Source organism: Colias philodice, chromosome 12, assembly GCF_061535455.1.
Source record: "Colias philodice isolate Cphi_HAF_F1 chromosome 12, ilColPhil1 Martin Lab GWU primary, whole genome shotgun sequence".
NCBI classification, from domain to species: Eukaryota; Metazoa; Arthropoda; class Insecta; order Lepidoptera; family Pieridae; genus Colias; species Colias philodice.
The window spans coordinates 10,366,551-10,378,719 of record NC_143097.1 but is presented as its reverse complement, the minus strand read 5'-3'; the positions used below and the strand labels follow the sequence as shown (position 1 = coordinate 10,378,719).

Below are 12,169 nucleotides of genomic sequence, written 5' to 3'. Positions count from 1 at the left end.
ATGCACTCATCTGCATTTTAAGTTATTTTTCACGTTCCTGTCGCTGCAGAATGCACTAATTAATGTTTAAAGTAAGTTTCCACGTTCCTGTAGCTGCAGAATTCACTAATTAATGTTTTAAGTAAGTCTCCACGTTCCTGTAGCTGCAGAATGCACTCATGTGTATTTTAAGTAAGTTTTCACGTTCCTGTCGCTGCAGAATGCACTAATTAATGATTAAAGTAAGTTTTCACGTTCCTGTAGCTGCAGAATGCACTAATTAATATTTTAAGTAAGTTTTCACGTTCCTGTAGCTGCAGAATGCACTCATTAATATTTTAAGTAAGTTTCCACGTTCCTGCAGCTGCAGAATGCATTCATCTGTATTTTAAGTAAGTCTGAACGTTCCTGTAGCTGCAGAATACACTCATGTGTATTTTAAGTAAGTCTCCATGTTCCTGTAGCTGCAGAATGCACTTATTAATGTTTTAAGTAAGTCGCCATGATCCTGTAGCTGCAGAATGCACTCATTTGTATTTTAAGTAAGTCGCCACGTTCCTGTAGCTGCAAAATGCACTCATCTGTATTTTAAGTAAGTCTGAACGTTCTTGTAGCTGCAGAATGCACTCATCTGCATTTTAAGTAAGTCTCCACGTTCCTGTCGCTGCAGAATGCACTAATTAATGTTTAAAGTAAGTTTCCACGTTCCTGTAGCTGCAGAATTCACTAATTAATGTTTTAAGTAAGTCTCCACGTTCCTGTAGCTGCAGAATGCACTCATGTGTATTTTAAGTAAGTTTTCACGTTCCTGTCGCTGCAGAATGCACTAATTAATGATTAAAGTAAGTTTTCACGTTCCTGTAGCTGCAGAATGCACTAATTAATATTTTAAGTAAGTTTTCACGTTCCTGTAGCTGCAGAATGCACTCATTAATATTTTAAGTAAGTTTCCACGTTCCTGCAGCTGCAGAATGCATTCATCTGTATTTTAAGTAAGTCTGAACGTTCCTGTAGCTGCAGAATGCACTCATGTGTATTTAAAGTAAGTCTCCACGTTCCTGTAGCTGCAAAATGCACTCATCTGTATTTTATTTATTTATTTATTTATTTCTGATTCCTTACAGCTATTCTTACAATAATTACATAATAATTGAACAATACGCCAATAAAAAGGAATTCCATTAATAGAATTATTATAATAAACATGTGACAAAGAAAATTGAGTAAGAAAGTAGGAGGAAAAGATATACGTTAAAATAATAAACAAAATACTATTGTGATGAGTGTAGGTGTAGGTATGGTGTGTAGTCTGTTGTGAGTGAGTGTGTGAATGAGAGTATGTATGTATGTACTTTAAGTAACTAAAAATTAAGTACTGAAACCTATATTATATAATAGTTATTATGAATTATTGGAAAAAGTGATTTCTTTTTTAAAATTTGAGCGAGATGTCTTAAATATGTCCACATTAGAAAATTTCTTATTATATATATCTGGCAAACGAAAAAGAGCTGAGTGTTGCAGATGCTTGGTTGATGCATGCGGTACTCTAAATAAGTGTGTGTGTCTTGTGCGGAGCGATGGCGCCTGAATAGATATATTGCTGAGAATATTCGGGCAGTCCAACTTATTGTTTACAATATCATAAAAGAGCATCATATCAATAATATCCCTTCGCTGTTCTAAGGTATTTAATTTGTGGAGTGCACAAGATTCGAGATAGTCAGCTGGATTAGCCTGACATAAAAAATTTAGCTTTTTTACAAAGATTTTTTGAATTTTTTCTAGCCGTTCAATATGACAACGATAGATTGGACGCCAAATAGAACTCGCAAATTCGAGCACACTACGTACATACGCGAAATACAGTACCTTTAAACATAGAATGTCATTAAATGCATCACTAGTGCGAAGTATGAATCCTAGATTTTTATAAGCTTTTTGCATGACATACTCGACATGATCATTATGTGACAGTTTTGTGTCGTGGATAACACCCAAGTCCCTAATTTGATTTGTTCTTTGAAGCATTTCATCATTTAATCTATAATCAAATTTAATAACATTGTTCTTCTTACGTGTAAAAGTGATTATTTGACATTTGTTTATATTAACCGATATTTTATTATTTTTGTAATAAAGGGAAAGGCGATTGAGATCACTTTGCAGTTTGAGACAGTCTTCTATGGAGCAGATTTTTTTATAAAGCTTCTTGTCATCGGCAAATACGAGGAAATTAGAATTAAAAAAGCATTCATATAGATCATAGATAAATACGTTGTAAAATAACGGTCCGAGATGTGAACCTTGAGGAACACCGGATGTCACTGTAATAAAATCTGATCTGTAACCCCCTAGTACTGTTGCTTGACTTCGATTCTTTATATAGGACTCCGTCCATCTTAGGAGGTTGCCTCTAATACCAATGGCAAAAAGTTTCATTAATAGAATATTGTGATCCACCTTATCAAACGCCTTCTCAAAATCCGTATAGATAACATCAATTTGAGAATTGTCATCTAGGTCTCTGTTTATGTCATGTGTAAACTCAAGCAAGTTGGTGATAACGCTTCGCGATTTAATAAAGCCATGGTGATTATTAGGGATGCATCTTGAAGCACTAAAATATATGTTGTTAAAAGCAATACGTTCAAGAAGCTTTCCAAATATATTCAACATTGATATTCCTCTGTAATTCGTTATATCGGTTTTAGATTTACTTTTATGTATTGGTACGACTTGCGCCTCTTTCCATCTGTTAGGGAAAATACCTTCCGAAAAAGAGCGTTTAAATAATATTAAAAGGGGAGATAACAGGCCAGATTCACACTTTCTTATAAAAATTGCAGGTATGCCGTCAGTACCAGCTCCTTTCCGAGGATGAAGTTGTTTAAATAATTTTTTAAGTATAGTCACGTTAACCTCAATGGAATGAAGGTTATCGGATATATTAGCTTCTTTAGCGTAGTTGGGGATTGATTGATCGCATGGCTGGAATACGCTTCGGAAATATTCGTTAAATGAGTCGCAAATATCTTGTCCGTTTGTTAATAGACGCCCTTTATAAGACATTGTCTGCGGCAGACTATGGTCAGACCGCTTGTTTTTTATGTAAGTCCAGAATTCTTTCGGTGAATTTATAATGCTATTTTGACAACGGTGTATATACTTATTGTATGATTCTAATTGCAATTTTTTAACACGGGCTCTGAGAAGAGAGAAAGCGGCATAGTCGCACGGATTATTAAACTTTTTCCATTTAGTATGAATTTTTGATTTTTCTTTAATAAGATTAATTAGTGCTGGTGTATACCATTTGGGATAATTGTACCGAGACGTAAGTCTGACAATAGGGATATACTCGTCAATACAGGAATATATAACCTTATAAAATGCATCAACAGCTTCATTGACAGTGCCAGAATATAATAGCTCGTGCCAGTTAATATTTTTTAACTTATAGTTGATCATGTCATAATCACCCTTAAAAAATTTCCGTACCACCCGGGTTTTGCATTGTAAAGGTTTTATGTATAAATCATTAATAATACATTCGAGTGGACTATGGTAAGGATCAATATTTACTAGCGGATTAGAGCTTATGCTACAGAGTAAGTGGGTATTAGAAAGAACAAGGTTTTAAGTAAGTCTGAACGTTCTTATAACTGCAGAATGCACTTATCTGCTTTTAAGTTAGTTTTCACGTTCCTGTCGCTGCAGAATGCACTAATTAATGTTTAAAGTAAGTCTCCACGTTCCTGTAGCTGCAGAATGCACTTATTTATATTTTAAGTAAGTTTCCACGTTCCTGCAGCTGCAGAATGCACTCATGTGTATTTTAAGTAAGTCTGAACGTTCCTGTAGGTGCAGAATGCACTCATCTGTATTTTAAGTAAGTCTGAACGTACCTGTATCTGCAGAATGCACTCATCTGTATTTTAAGTAAGTCTGAACGTTCCTGTTTCTGCAGAATGCACTAATTAATGTTTAAAGTAAGTTTCCACGTTCCTGTAGCTGCAGAATTCACTAATTAATGTTTTAAGTAAGTCTCCACGTTCCTGTAGCTGCAGATTGCACTAATTAATGTTTAAAGTAAGTTTCCACGTTCCTGTAGCTGCAGAATTCACTAATTAATGTTTTAAGTAAGTCTCCACGTTCCTGTAGCTGCAGAATGCACTAATTAATGTTTAAAGTAAGTTTTCACGTTCCTGTAGCTGCAGAATGCACGCATCTGCATTTTAAGGAAGTCTCCACGTTCCTGTAGCTGCAGAATGCACTTATTAATATTTAAAATAAGTTTTCACGTTCCTGTAGCTGCAGAATGCACCCATCTGTATTTTAAGTAAGTCTGAACGTTCCTGTATTTGCAGAATGAACTAATTAATGTTTTAAGCAAGTCTCCACGTTCCTGCAGCTGCAGAATGCACTCATGTGTATTTTAAGTAAGTCTGAACGTTCCTGTAGCTGCAGAATGCACTTATTAATGTTTTAAGTAAGTTTTCACGTTCCTGTAGCTGCAGAATGCACTAATTAACATTTTAAGTAAGTTTTCACGTTCCTGTAGCTGCAGAATGCACTTATTAATATTTTAAGTAAGTTTCCACGTTCCTGTAGCTGCAGAATTCACTAATTAATGTTTTAAGTAAGTCTCCACATTCCTGTAGCTGCAGAATGCACTCATGTGTATTTAAAGTAAGTCTCCACGTTCCTGTAGCTGCAAAATGCACTCATCTGCATTTTAAGTTAGCTTTCACGTTCCTGTCGCTGCAGAATGCACTAATTAATGTTTAAAGTAAGTCTCCACGTTCCTGTAGCTGCAGAATGCACTTATTTATATTTTAAGTAAGTTTCCACGTTCCTGCAGCTGCAGAATGCACTCATGTGTATTTTAAGTAAGTCTGAACGTTCCTGTAGCTTCAGAATGCACTCATCTGTATTTTAAGTAAGTCTGAACGTTCCTGTAGCTGCAGAATGCACTCATCTGTATTTTAAGTAAGTCGCCACGTTCCTGTAGCTGCAGAATGCACTCATCTGTATTTTAAGTTAGTCTGAACGTTCCTGTCGCTGCAGATTGCACTAATTAATGTTTAAAGTAAGTTTTCACGTTCCTGTAGCTGCAGAATGCACTAATTAATATTTTAAGTAAGTTTTCACGTTCCTGTAGCTGCAGAATGCACTTATTAATATTTTAAGTAAGTTTCCACGTTCCTGTAGCTGCAGAATGCACTTATTAATATTTAAAGTAAGTCGCCATGATCCTGTAGCTGCAGAATGCACTCATTTGTATTTTAAGTAAGTCGCCACGTTCCTGTAGCTGCAGAATGCACTCATCTGTATTTTAAGTAAGTCGCCACGTTCCTGTAGCTGCAGAATGCACTCATGTGTATTTTAAGTAAGTCGCCACGTTCCTGTAGCTGCAGAATGCACTCATGTGTATTTTAAGTAAGTCTTAACGTTCCTGTAGCTGCAGAATGCACTCATTTGTATTTTAAGTAAGTCGCCACGTTCCTGTAGCTGCAGAATGCACTCATGTGTATTTTAAGTAAGTCTTAACGTTCCTGTAGCTGCAGAATGCACTCATTTGTATTTTAAGTAAGTCGCCACGTTCCTGTAGCTGCAGAATGCACTCATGTGTATTTTAAGTAAGTCTGAACGTTCCTGTATCTGCAGAATGCACTCATCTGCATTTTAAGTAAGTCTGAACGTTCTTATAACTGCAGAATGCACTCATCTGCATTTTAAGTTAGTTTTCACGTTCCTGTCGCTGCAGAATGCACTAATTAATGTTTAAAGTAAGTCTCCACGTTCCTGTAGCTGCAGAATGCACTTATTTATATTTTAAGTAAGTTTCCACGTTCCTGCAGCTGCAGAATGCACTCATGTGTATTTTAAGTAAGTCTGAACGTTCCTGTTTCTGCAGAATGCACTAATTAATGTTTAAAGTAAGTTTCCACGTTCCTGTAGCTGCAGAATTCACTAATTAATGTTTTAAGTAAGTCTCCACGTTCCTGTAGCTGCAGATTGCACTAATTAATGTTTAAAGTAAGTTTCCACGTTCCTGTAGCTGCAGAATTCACTAATTAATGTTTTAAGTAAGTCTCCACGTTCCTGTAGCTGCAGAATGCACTAATTAATGTTTAAAGTAAGTTTTCACGTTCCTGTAGCTGCAGAATGCACGCATCTGCATTTTAAGGAAGTCTCCACGTTCCTGTAGCTGCAGAATGCACTTATTAATATTTTAAATAAGTTTTCACGTTCCTGTAGCTGCAGAATGCACCCATCTGTATTTTTAGTAAGTCTGAACGTTCCTGTAGCTGTAGAATGCACTCATGTGTATTTTAAGTAAGTCTCCATGTTCCTGTAGCTGCAGAATGCACTTATTAATGTTTTAAGTAAGTCGCCATGATCCTGTAGCTGCAGAATGCACTCATTTGTATTTTAAGTAAGTCGCCACGTTCCTGTAGCTGCAAAATGCACTCATCTGTATTTTAAGTAAGTCTGAACGTTCTTGTAGCTGCAGAATGCACTCATCTGCATTTTAAGTTATTTTTCACGTTCCTGTCGCTGCAGAATGCACTAATTAATGTTTAAAGTAAGTTTCCACGTTCCTGTAGCTGCAGAATTCACTAATTAATGTTTTAAGTAAGTCTCCACGTTCCTGTAGCTGCAGAATGCACTCATGTGTATTTTAAGTAAGTTTTCACGTTCCTGTCGCTGCAGAATGCACTAATTAATGATTAAAGTAAGTTTTCACGTTCCTGTAGCTGCAGAATGCACTAATTAATATTTTAAGTAAGTTTTCACGTTCCTGTAGCTGCAGAATGCACTCATTAATATTTTAAGTAAGTTTCCACGTTCCTGCAGCTGCAGAATGCATTCATCTGTATTTTAAGTAAGTCTGAACGTTCCTGTAGCTGCAGAATACACTCATGTGTATTTTAAGTAAGTCTCCATGTTCCTGTAGCTGCAGAATGCACTTATTAATGTTTTAAGTAAGTCGCCATGATCCTGTAGCTGCAGAATGCACTCATTTGTATTTTAAGTAAGTCGCCACGTTCCTGTAGCTGCAAAATGCACTCATCTGTATTTTAAGTAAGTCTGAACGTTCTTGTAGCTGCAGAATGCACTCATCTGCATTTTAAGTAAGTCTCCACGTTCCTGTCGCTGCAGAATGCACTAATTAATGTTTAAAGTAAGTTTCCACGTTCCTGTAGCTGCAGAATTCACTAATTAATGTTTTAAGTAAGTCTCCACGTTCCTGTAGCTGCAGAATGCACTCATGTGTATTTTAAGTAAGTTTTCACGTTCCTGTCGCTGCAGAATGCACTAATTAATGATTAAAGTAAGTTTTCACGTTCCTGTAGCTGCAGAATGCACTAATTAATATTTTAAGTAAGTTTTCACGTTCCTGTAGCTGCAGAATGCACTCATTAATATTTTAAGTAAGTTTCCACGTTCCTGCAGCTGCAGAATGCATTCATCTGTATTTTAAGTAAGTCTGAACGTTCCTGTAGCTGCAGAATGCACTCATGTGTATTTAAAGTAAGTCTCCACGTTCCTGTAGCTGCAAAATGCACTCATCTGTATTTTAAGTAAGTCTGAACGTTCTTATAACTGCAGAATGCACTTATCTGCATTTTAAGTTAGTTTTCACGTTCCTGTCGCTGCAGAATGCACTAATTAATGTTTAAAGTAAGTCTCCACGTTCCTGTAGCTGCAGAATGCACTTATTTATATTTTAAGTAAGTTTCCACGTTCCTGCAGCTGCAGAATGCACTCATGTGTATTTTAAGTAAGTCTGAACGTTCCTGTAGGTGCAGAATGCACTCATCTGTATTTTAAGTAAGTCTGAACGTACCTGTATCTGCAGAATGCACTCATCTGTATTTTAAGTAAGTCTGAACGTTCCTGTTTCTGCAGAATGCACTAATTAATGTTTAAAGTAAGTTTCCACGTTCCTGTAGCTGCAGAATTCACTAATTAATGTTTTAAGTAAGTCTCCACGTTCCTGTAGCTGCAGATTGCACTAATTAATGTTTAAAGTAAGTTTCCACGTTCCTGTAGCTGCAGAATTCACTAATTAATGTTTTAAGTAAGTCTCCACGTTCCTGTAGCTGCAGAATGCACTAATTAATGTTTAAAGTAAGTTTTCACGTTCCTGTAGCTGCAGAATGCACGCATCTGCATTTTAAGGAAGTCTCCACGTTCCTGTAGCTGCAGAATGCACTTATTAATATTTAAAATAAGTTTTCACGTTCCTGTAGCTGCAGAATGCACCCATCTGTATTTTAAGTAAGTCTGAACGTTCCTGTATTTGCAGAATGAACTAATTAATGTTTTAAGCAAGTCTCCACGTTCCTGCAGCTGCAGAATGCACTCATGTGTATTTTAAGTAAGTCTGAACGTTCCTGTAGCTGCAGAATGCACTTATTAATGTTTTAAGTAAGTCTGAACGTTCCTGTATCTGCAGAATGCACTCATCTGCATTTTAAGTAAGTCTCCACGTTCCTGTAGCTGCAGAATGCACGTATTAATATTTAAAGTAACTCGCCATGATCCTGTAGCTGCAGAATGCACTCATTTGTATTTTAAGTAAGTCTGAACGTTCCTGTAGCTGCAGAATGCACTCATCTGTATTTTAAGTAAGTTTTCACGTTCCCGCAGCTGCAGAATGCACTCATGTGTATTTTAAGTAAGTCGCCACGTTCCTGTAGCTGCAGAATGCACTCATCTGCATTTTAAGTAGGTCTCCACGTTCCTGTAGCTGCAGAATGCACTTATTAATATTTAAAGTAAGTCGCCATGATCCTGTAGCTGCAGAATGCACTCATCTGCATTTCAAGTAAGTCTCCACGTTCCTGTAGCTGTAGAATGCACTCATCTGTATTTTAAGTAAGTTTTCACGTTCCCGCAGCTGCAGAATGCACTCATGTGTATTTTAAGTAAGTCTGAACGTTCCTGTATCTGCAGAATGCACTCTTCTGCATTTTAAGTAAGTCTGAACGTTCTTGTAGCTGCAGAATGCACTCATCTGCATATTAAGTTAGTTTTCACGTTCCTGTCGCTGCAGAATGCACTAATTAATGTTTAAAGTAAGTCTCCACGTTCCTGTAGCTGCAAAATGCACTCATCTGTATTTTAAGTAAGTCTGAACGTTCTTGTAGCTGCAGAATGCACTCATCTGCATTTTGAGTTAGTTTTCACGTTCCTGTCGCTGCAGAATGCACTAATTAATGTTAAAAGTAAGTCTCCACGTTCCTGTAGCTGCAAAATGCACTTATTAATGTTTTAAGTAAGTTTTCACGTTCCTGTAGCTGCAGAATGCACTTATTAATATTTTAAGTAAGTTTCCACGTTCCTGTAGCTGCAGAATTCACTAATTAATGTTTTAAGTAAGTCTCCACATTCCTGTAGCTGCAGAATGCACTCATGTGTATTTAAAGTAAGTCTCCACGTTCCTGTAGCTGCAAAATGCACGAATCTGCATTTTAAGTTAGCTTTCACGTTCCTGTCGCTGCAGAATGCACTAATTAATGTTTAAAGTAAGTCTCCACGTTCCTGTAGCTGCAGAATGCACTTATTTATATTTTAAGTAAGTTTCCACGTTCCTGCAGCTGCAGAATGCACTCATGTGTATTTTAAGTAAGTCTGAACGTTCCTGTAGCTTCAGAATGCACTCATCTGTATTTTAAGTAAGTCTGAACGTTCCTGTAGCTGCGGAATGCACTCATCTGTATTTTAAGTAAGTCGCCACGTTCCTGTAGCTGCAGAATGCACTCATCTGTATTTTAAGTTAGTCTGAACGTTCCTGTCGCTGCAGATTGCACTAATTAATGTTTAAAGTAAGTTTTCACGTTCCTGTAGCTGCAGAATGCACTAATTAATATTTTAAGTAAGTTTTCACGTTCCTGTAGCTGCAGAATGCACTTATTAATATTTTAAGTAAGTTTCCACGTTCCTGTAGCTGCAGAATGCACTTATTAATATTTAAAGTAAGTCGCCATGATCCTGTAGCTGCAGAATGCACTCATTTGTATTTTAAGTAAGTCGCCACGTTCCTGTAGCTGCAGAATGCACTCATCTGTATTTTAAGTAAGTCGCCACGTTCCTGTAGCTGCAGAATGCACTCATGTGTATTTTAAGTAAGTCGCCACGTTCCTGTAGCTGCAGAATGCACTCATGTGTATTTTAAGTAAGTCTTAACGTTCCTGTAGCTGCAGAATGCACTCATTTGTATTTTAAGTAAGTCGCCACGTTCCTGTAGCTGCAGAATGCACTCATGTGTATTTTAAGTAAGTCTTAACGTTCCTGTAGCTGCAGAATGCACTCATTTGTATTTTAAGTAAGTCGCCACGTTCCTGTAGCTGCAGAATGCACTCATGTGTATTTTAAGTAAGTCTGAACGTTCCTGTATCTGCAGAATGCACTCATCTGCATTTTAAGTAAGTCTGAACGTTCTTATAACTGCAGAATGCACTCATCTGCATTTTAAGTTAGTTTTCACGTTCCTGTCGCTGCAGAATGCACTAATTAATGTTTAAAGTAAGTCTCCACGTTCCTGTAGCTGCAGAATGCACTTATTTATATTTTAAGTAAGTTTCCACGTTCCTGCAGCTGCAGAATGCACTCATGTGTATTTTAAGTAAGTCTGAACGTTCCTGTTTCTGCAGAATGCACTAATTAATGTTTAAAGTAAGTTTCCACGTTCCTGTAGCTGCAGAATTCACTAATTAATGTTTTAAGTAAGTCTCCACGTTCCTGTAGCTGCAGATTGCACTAATTAATGTTTAAAGTAAGTTTCCACGTTCCTGTAGCTGCAGAATTCACTAATTAATGTTTTAAGTAAGTCTCCACGTTCCTGTAGCTGCAGAATGCACTAATTAATGTTTAAAGTAAGTTTTCACGTTCCTGTAGCTGCAGAATGCACGCATCTGCATTTTAAGGAAGTCTCCACGTTCCTGTAGCTGCAGAATGCACTTATTAATATTTAAAATAAGTTTTCACGTTCCTGTAGCTGCAGAATGCACCCATCTGTATTTTAAGTAAGTCTGAACGTTCCTGTATTTGCAGAATGAACTAATTAATGTTTTAAGCAAGTCTCCACGTTCCTGCAGCTGCAGAATGCACTCATGTGTATTTTAAGTAAGTCTGAACGTTCCTGTAGCTGCAGAATGCACTTATTAATGTTTTAAGTAAGTCTGAACGTTCCTGTATCTGCAGAATGCACTCATCTGCATTTTAAGTAAGTCTCCACGTTCCTGTAGCTGCAGAATGCACTTATTAATATTTAAAGTAAGTCGCCATGATCCTGTAGCTGCAGAATGCACTCATTTGTATTTTAAGTAAGTCTGAACGTTCCTGTAGCTGCAGAATGCACTCATCTGTATTTTAAGTAAGTTTTCACGTTCCCGCAGCTGCAGAATGCACTCATGTGTATTTTAAGTAAGTCGCCACGTTCCTGTAGCTGCAGAATGCACTCATCTGCATTTTAAGTAGGTCTCCACGTTCCTGTAGCTGCAGAATGCACTTATTAATATTTAAAGTAAGTCGCCATGATCCTGTAGCTGCAGAATGCACTCATCTGCATTTCAAGTAAGTCTCCACGTCCCTGTAGCTGTAGAATGCACTCATCTGTATTTTAAGTAAGTTTTCACGTTCCCGCAGCTGCAGAATGCACTCATGTGTATTTTAAGTAAGTCTGAACGTTCCTGTATCTGCAGAATGCACTCATCTGCATTTTAAGTAAGTCTGAACGTTCTTGTAGCTGCAGAATGCACTCATCTGCATTTTAAGTTAGTTTTCACGTTCCTGTCGCTGCAGAATGCACTTATTAATGTTTTAAGTAAGTTTTCACGTTCCTGTAGCTGCAGAATGCACTCATGTGTATTTTAAGTAAGTCTGAACGTTCCTGTTTCTGCAGAATGCACTAATTAATGTTTAAAGTAAGTTTCCACGTTCCTGTAGCTGCAGAATTCACTAATTAATGTTTTAAGTAAGTCTCCACGTTCCTGTAGCTGCAGATTGCACTAATTAATGTTTAAAGTAAGTTTCCACGTTCCTGTAGCTGCAGAATTCACTAATTAATGTTTTAAGTAAGTCTCCACGTTCCTGTAGCTGCAGAATGCACTAATTAATGTTTAAAGTAAGTTTTCACGTTCCTGTAGCTGCAGAATGCACGCATCTGCATTTT

At 37.1% G+C, this 12,169-nt stretch overlaps 1 protein-coding gene across 2 annotated transcripts in view; it reads left to right on the top strand.

Annotated features, from left to right (window-relative positions):
* Positions 1 to 12,169, top strand: part of Prp16 (ATP-dependent RNA helicase l(1)G0007) — a 167,631-nt gene that overhangs the window by 93,359 nt on the left and 62,103 nt on the right. The gene's annotated exons all lie outside the window — the stretch shown is intronic.